Below are 7,649 nucleotides of genomic sequence, written 5' to 3'. Positions count from 1 at the left end.
ATTTGAATATACCACATTGGCAATAGTTTTCTGTCTGTCCTGCCTACTTTTTGTTTTCCTTTTCATCATTTCCTGTCTTCTTTTGGACTGAGTAGTTTTATGATTTCATTTTATCTTCACAACTGGCTTGTTAGATACACCACTTAAATAGCTTTTAGAGGCTACTCTAGGGTTTGTAATATACATCTTTATCTTATCTCAGTCAGCTTCAAATACTGTTATATCACTTCAAGTGAAGTGCACTCATCTCATAACTGTCAACTTTTAATTCTCTCTCATCTCTTGTGTTAATGTTTTACACATATTTTTCTACATGTAATAAACCCATGGCATACTATTTTTTTCCTTCAGTTTGGGTAATTTCTACTGGTCTATCTTCAAATTCACTCTTTGTTTTCACTGCTCTGTTCTGTCTGCTAAGTTGTCAACTGAAGAAAGTTTTGTCTCTTATAACATATTTTTTTCCTAGCATTTTCATTTGGCTCTGTTTTGTAGTCTCAATCACACAGCTGAACTTCTCCTTGTTCATGAAAATTTGTCCCCCTTTCCATGAGACCATTAATATATTGACTACAGTTATTTTGAAGCTCCTCTCCATTAGTTTCAACTAATGGTTGAACTCTGGGTTCAACTCTGGGTCTATTTCTGTTGACTATTTTACCTCTTGAAGGGTTGTTCTCCCTTTGTTTCTGTGTGAGCATTTTGCAATTTTTAGCTAAAGGAAGGATATTAAGCATAGAAAAGTAGAGAATCATGAGGTAAAATGTGTTTATGCTCAAAATGGGCATGCTTCTTCCCTTGTCAATTCATTATTGTGGAGGGCTGAGTCAATCTAGTCATTAGCTAAGTTGCATCGGTTTTGTTACCATAGTTATGTTTAATGCTCCACAGACTTGAAAATCCTCCTCTGGTGGGCTGCTGCAGTATTTTTTTCTGTCTAAACCTTGGCTGCTGCCTGAAAGTTTTTCACTTTTCCTGTTGTATCTCTAGCAGTCCCTACCCACTTCTGCAAACTGGGGATCTCTCTTCCTGGTCTGCACCCCACAGTGGTAGACTATTTTTGCTTGTACCCGGCGCAAGACGCAGGGTGAGATTAGGGGGTGGTACTCAGCTCTCCTGGCCTTGTCTCAGTCTTAGGAAAGCGCTGTATTTCTGTCTACTAAGGGTGGGATTTCCTTAGTGTTTCTACTTCTCCCTCACCATGGGCAGTCAAATTTTGCTGCATATTTGTAAAAGTATCTTTGGTGAGGTAGAGTTTCCTGTCAGTGCAGGGAGAGATTTATCTTGTTTCTATTTCTTCTGTGGAGGCAAAGCGGGGCTTTGCTCATGTCCTGTGTTCAGGGTAGGAAATTCCTATTCCTTCCTTAGTGGCTTAAGATTTTTCCTTAATACAAAAGAAGGTTCTGGGGAGTAGGATTTAGTGCATATGTGCCAATGAGGGGACCCTCACCCAGTCGTTCTTGTAAGCACCTAGTATTGGCCCTCAGAAAACAGCTTATGAGGGACTGTGGTCTCCTTTTGTGTCTGGGTATTTAAAATTCTCATTGCCACTCACACTTGATCTCCAAGAGTTTCTTAAGGTTTCAACTTTTTTCTTCTTCCTTGCTTTCACAGTGTCTGCCTTTTCTCCCCGGGTGCCAAAAGTGAAACCATTAGTACGTCTTACATTCCCTAGAAAAGATGTGTCACTGTTCAGAACTCAGTTTACCTAGTTGTCTTGTGACAATAGCTTAAGGCAATGTAAGCTTTGTAGATTATGCCATGTTTTTTTCTCATCGTTAGGGTGGGAGCAAAAGTCTGTGGAGGCTTTCCATACCCCAAATGGAAGCAGAGCTCCCAGGCAGTTGTTGCTCAGTTGCTGAGTCGTGCCCAGCGGTTTGCGACCCCAGGGACTGCAGCATGGCCAGGCTTCCCTGTCCTTCGCCATCTCCCAGAGTCTAGGTCCTGATGCAGGGGAAGACTGAAGGGAAAAGGAGAAAAGGGCGGCAGAGGATGAAATGGTTAGGTAGTATCACTGACTCCCAGACAGAGGAAACTGGTAATATGACTTCTGAAGCCTTTTCTCAAGCTCTGATGTGGACAAGTAGCAAAGACTTGGTTGGGAGACTTGAGACTGTGGATTTAGAGTATTTCTGCCTTATATTTTCTGTTTTTCCAACCTACCCCTCCTTTACCTTTATACTTATGCTTTCCCTTCTCAAGGTCCTTCTGAAACTGAGAGAGTGTTAGTAGAATTGGGGTCAGCACATAGATACCAAAAAGGTATGCATTTAAATTTTTTATATTTTAAAAATTCAAGCTCTGTATTATAAATCCTTTTCAATTCACATGGATGAATTTTATATTTTTTTTACATTTAAAATTTCAATCTCCATAGTATAAATTCTTTTCAGTTGTCTCCTTTTTTGATGGTACCTGCTCTGTTAGCTATTTTAGGAGAACAAATATTTGGCTTGGCTTTTGGGAAGAACAGAGAATTCTCATAAAACTTACTCTGTGAAAATACTAAAAGAGGTGATAGGTTTGCTTAGCAAACACATGGTAGTTTTCAAGGATGATATTATCCCAGAAAATAGATGAGTAATGCCATTACACCATAGTTGTTGGATAATTATTTGCAGATAATCCATGTTTCCATCTCTGGAAGACATTATTATGCTCAGAAAAATGTTGGACTATCTGGTACTTACTATTTGTGTAAATTTTGTGCTTTCTTCCCATTATATAATTTCACACCAGTGGGACAGAAAATATGTTATGATAGAAATTCAAATTAGAACTTCAATGAGCCGACTGAGAGGAATTTGGTTTCCCACATGGATTGGTGAAATAGTCCTACTAGACACCCATGTAGTATCATTGCTTTTTGTTGGTAAGTGAATTTAACTGTGTCTAGTTTTCTAGCAGTTAGATGCTTATTGAAAATTTGAGAGAAGCTGGGGATGGGTTAATGCCTGTAGGTAAAAATCTGAGCATATATTTTAATGTGACAATTTGTATTTCAACATTTTAATGGTAAAACTGTTATTTATGGCTGAATATTAGCACAGCAATGATTGTGATAAGATGGACAGGAGGGCCCATTCTGGAGCCGAGGTGGTGTGGGTTTAATAGCCCACAGCAGAGCTCGAGGGTAATTTTTCTCAGCCCCTTCCCTTTTCCTAGATCACACCTCATCCTCTCCCCTGAAGAGCTTCTCTGCTTTGGTTCTCCATCTGGGTCACCAGTACCTGTGGCCACCAGGCCCCAGCTTGGAATGGAGAGGTGTCTTTTTATGACCTCATTCCTTAGCAGCTGTACCAGTGACCTGTTCCTACGGGTTCTCTTTTCTCTTCTTAATGTCCGGGGTCTCTCTTCTGCCCCATAGTTCAAACCATGGCTCTTTCTTGTCTGCATAAAGACGGACCTTCTGATTGGTCTGCTTTCCTTGCACCTGAGAGTTCTCCACATCTTCCTGCAACCTCTGCCAAGACAACCTTTCAAAGCCCTAAATCTGACCATGTCACCCTCTCACCTAGTTCTTGGATATTTCCTCCTTGATTATAAGATGAGGTTAAAAGATTATAAATGCCTTTTCCTGCCGTAAGTACCTCCCATAATCTGTCCGGGGAGCATATCCCCAGCCTCTCGCTCACCATGACCTCAGCCCTTCACCCCTGACTCCCAACTTGAAGGGATCCAGGCCCTTTCACCCCTTGTGGTCCCAGTCCCGCTGCCTCTGGGCCACCCCCTTCTTCCTTTAGCCTCTAGAACCCCTCTGTCTGCAGAGATCAGCTTGAGCCTTCCTGCCCTGCCTTCTCCTCTTTCTCTCTCATCTTCTACCCTCGGCACTCTTTCTTATAAGTCACCAATGTCACTGGTAAATGCTTACTTTATCCAAGGCTCATGGCCATTCCCTGCATTCCCTGGTTTGATGTTCCTTTTCTCCTCCTAATGTGTGTATGCACTCTGTCGTTTTGCATGGTGGGCGAGTGAGGTGAGGGACAAAATCTGAGTCTTACTTCATTTTATATCTGCACACGTCATGATACTTCACGCTCTGTCCTTTCCTCTCTGGAAGGTGTCTGGGTCATTTCTGTCTTTCCAAGGCTTTCAGCAGCAGCTGACATGCTCTGGCATCCCACGTTTCTCACTCTAGACCCCTCCTCAGAATCATTCCTATATTTCCTGAGCCTTCCTAGACAACTCAGCTGGTTAGACCATAAATGACCCCAGCTTTCTCCCTCCTGCCTCTGATATGTTCCCTGTGGTTTTGCCTCTGCGCTGATGCCATCACTGTCACCTTCCTGAAGTCACCTAGAGCTCAGGCAGCCCCAAGGCTTCCCTTCGAGCCCCCTTCCACCACTCACCAGCCACTGATCTTATCATTTACCCTCTGAGGTCGCCTCCCTCCCTTGCTTGGATGATGGTGTAATTTCCTGGCAGGTGATCTTGCTCTTGGCCCACCCACTTCTCAGGCCACTTCCCAACCATCCAGGGGTACCATCCCAAACCGGGTGCCCCCTCGGGACACTCAAAGCCCTTCCCTGGCAGCCGTGTTGATGTTGCTCCCATCTTCTGCACGGTAGGCCCTCACTCTCCAGAATGCACCATCCCCTCCTCTGCGCTAGCAGGGCTGTGTTACTGTTCCTACAGCACCTTCCTCTCCTTCTTCTGCCTCAAAAGCTCTGATCTCATATTTAATATCCTGTTAAAACATCTCCCCTCCACCCCCCAAATCATCCCTGACTTCCCCGTCAAAGTCAGTGCCTTCCTTCTGTAGGTGCCAGGAAACCTGAGTGTCCACCTCCGGTGAGAACGCATCACACAGTATCGAAGTTTCTCTCCCAGCCTCGGAGGTCCCTGGGGATGGGAGCTGTGTCTTGCTCACCGAGGCCTTCTCAGTGCCTTGCACAATGCCTGGAAATCACAGGTACTCAAATATCTGAACTCCAGCATGAACTAGAAAGATCAAAGACCTGGGGTTGGCGGTTGGAGGGACAGAAAGGGGGCTGGGGGTTAGGAAGAGAAAGTGCAGGAACAGATGAGGGCAAAAACGCACTGAGGCGTGTGCTTATTTGTTTTTGATAAACGGTGCTTGGAGAAGGGGTGAAAAAAAAACTAGGTCCTTAGCTAGTCACCTTCTTCCATTGTTCCTCTTTCCGGGGAAGGAGCCAAGATGTATTTAGAAGGGGTCTAAAGTTTCTTAGTAAAGCTGAGGCTTCTAGGACAAATCGAGAGCTTATTGCATTGCACGTAATTTTTTTTTTTTCTTTCTGGCACATGGCTTGACAATTATACTCTGTGGGTCCTCAAGGACTCTTGCAGTTCCAAGAGCCTGTGAAACAGTCTCAGGTAAGTCTTTGAAATGGGGAAGTCCAAGACAAGATGTTGCTTTTCAAGGTGTAAAGGAGTCCATACAAATGGATCCCGTGTACACTATTACCTGGATTGCTAACGACAAGCCCGTCACTGGCTGATAAACTTAATTCATGGCCCCAAAATGGGGTGGGGAAGGGAAGCAGAGCCAAGGTAGGCTGGCTGCGGAGTCTGAAATCAAAGTCAATGGCAGAAGAAAGATCTGAAAAGAATGACATTCTAGTCCTGCTTTCTCTTCCTTTTCAGGCTTTATGGCACCTTTGAAGAAACAAAAGCTTTACAGAGAAAAGGCTGGTTTGGCAGGGGAGGCGCGTGGCTCCCTTCAGCTCACTTTACTGTCTTCCTGGCGCCTTTCTTTTTAGACAAACAAAGCACTTAAAGGTATTGAGCCTTCGTTGCCACTTTCCTTCCCCCTCTTTGCTTCTCTCCTCCGTCTCCTGAATAGTTCTGGGAAAAGGGGGCATTTACCAACGCAAAGTCCTGGGCTAAACACTCAGCCAGCCCCTTCCCCGCCTCCCCCCTCCCTCCTTCTCCCTGATGTAATGTCTCTGAATCTGTCAGGCTCCTGCTGTCCTGCGGGGGCAGGGGTTGGGGGGGACATTTGGGAAGATGATCTCCGCGTTATTCATCAGGACGCGTTGCGTTCTAGGGGCTTTGTTGGATCCATGACACGGCGGTGCAAATCTTCAACTGTTTCCTTTTGGAGGATCAAATTTACAGTTTTGTCCTGGCTGTTTCTGTATGGTGAGACACTCAAAATCCACAAGCAGACTGAGCCAACTGGGCAGAAAGTTTGGAATTCTGAAATGCTGCCGAATTGTCAGGGACCAGCCTAGCTAATTTGCTGATTTACTGAACTTGACCCAAATGATTTTCTGTGTACACAAAATTTATGAAGATATCTTTGAATAATTGTATTAAATGAGATTCTGGGCCTTTATTTTCCATTTTATTACCTTTTCTGAACACTGTGGAATCCGATCATATTGAAACATTTTGTGTTCAGGCTTTGTAGGAAGTGCTGATGGTTGAACCTCAAAAGAATTGAAGGGTTAGTTCATAAATGAGTAAAAAGCCAGCGGCATTTATCCAAAGTTTGTTTAACTATCCTAACCTCATGGGCCTGTAAAAATTCAACTGAAAATCATTGAGAAGAGGTCCTCCCATGAGATCCCTTGGCACTTTCTGCTTCTGCTTGGATCGGAAATACCATGAGAGTATTCTTTTTCTGTCCTTTTTTTTAATTTCCAACATTTCAACACTTCTAGTTCCATTTGCAGATGGAGAAGAGCAGAGGGAAAAAAGGAATGGGAGGAAAACATGAACTTTTCTTAACCTAGAAGTTATTGCACAGCTTTTATATGAAATTTCAAGCCAGAACATCCCTGGTTGAGGCCAACTGCCTCTGCCTAGGAAACCTCCCAAGCATGGGAGACTCACCCACCAAGGTTCTGGTCCAAGATGGCCATTTAGCATCAACTCGAGGACATCTACAATGGAACTCAGGCTCCGGTCTCAGCACCCATTAGCCTAACCTCCCAGGGTGTAACAGAAGCAGAAATTACATCTATTACCTACTTAGACCAGTGCTCTGTAGGTCATGGAAGAGCATATTTCATGTTAGTCCTTTAGAAGGAGCAATTGTGTGGGTAGATTGCAAGAACAGCTGCAGTCCTCATACGCGCAGAGACAGAAAGCAGATTAGTATTGCCTAGGACGGTGTTGGGGGAATTCAGAGGAAAATGGGGAGTGATTTCAGATGGATGTGGGATCTCTTTTTGAAGTTAAAAAAATATTCTAAATTCGATTGTGGTGGTGATTACACAACTTTCTAAATGTAGCAAAAACTGTTGAATTGTACCCTTAAAAATGCATGAATTGTATGGTATATGAATTATATCTCAATAAAGCAACTCTATTAAAAAAAAATAATAACCTCCATCTCTCCTTCCTTTCTGGATGTGGGCCCTCTGCAGTGTGACTTGACAGTTCTTCCCATCAAGGAGGGGAACCTCTTTTCCCACCCATTGGTCCCCCAGGATACGTTCCAATTCTTGCCAGCGCATGAAAGACTGGAGCAGTGGCAATGCCCAGAGGCCTTGCGTGCCTGGGCTCACTCTCTTGTGCACCGTCTCCACTATGAAAACTCATCCTGGAAGATCAGAGACTTGTGTCACAGAGCCATCATCCCAGTCGTGGCTGTCTCAGCCCACTCCCCAGGTGCCTGCAGAGACACGTGTGAGCCCAGCCAAGATGAGCCAGCCCGCCAGAGGGGCCGAAATGCTCATTGA

At 44.3% G+C, this 7,649-nt stretch overlaps 1 long non-coding RNA gene across 1 annotated transcript; it reads left to right on the top strand.

Annotated features, from left to right (window-relative positions):
- Positions 1-5,206: 5,206 nt before the first annotated feature.
- LOC122709407 lies at positions 5,207-7,248 on the top strand. Its single transcript, XR_006345506.1, has 3 exons — positions 5,207-5,334; positions 5,605-5,739; positions 6,008-7,248. It is a non-coding gene; the product is annotated as an uncharacterized LOC122709407 (long non-coding RNA).
- The last annotated feature ends 401 nt before the right edge of the window (positions 7,249-7,649 follow it).

This window comes from Cervus elaphus, chromosome 15, assembly GCF_910594005.1.
Source record: "Cervus elaphus chromosome 15, mCerEla1.1, whole genome shotgun sequence".
NCBI lineage: Eukaryota > Metazoa > Chordata > Mammalia > Artiodactyla > Cervidae > Cervus > Cervus elaphus.
The sequence above is the reverse complement of the archived record's forward strand: the minus strand, read 5'-3'. Positions and strand labels throughout refer to the sequence as shown.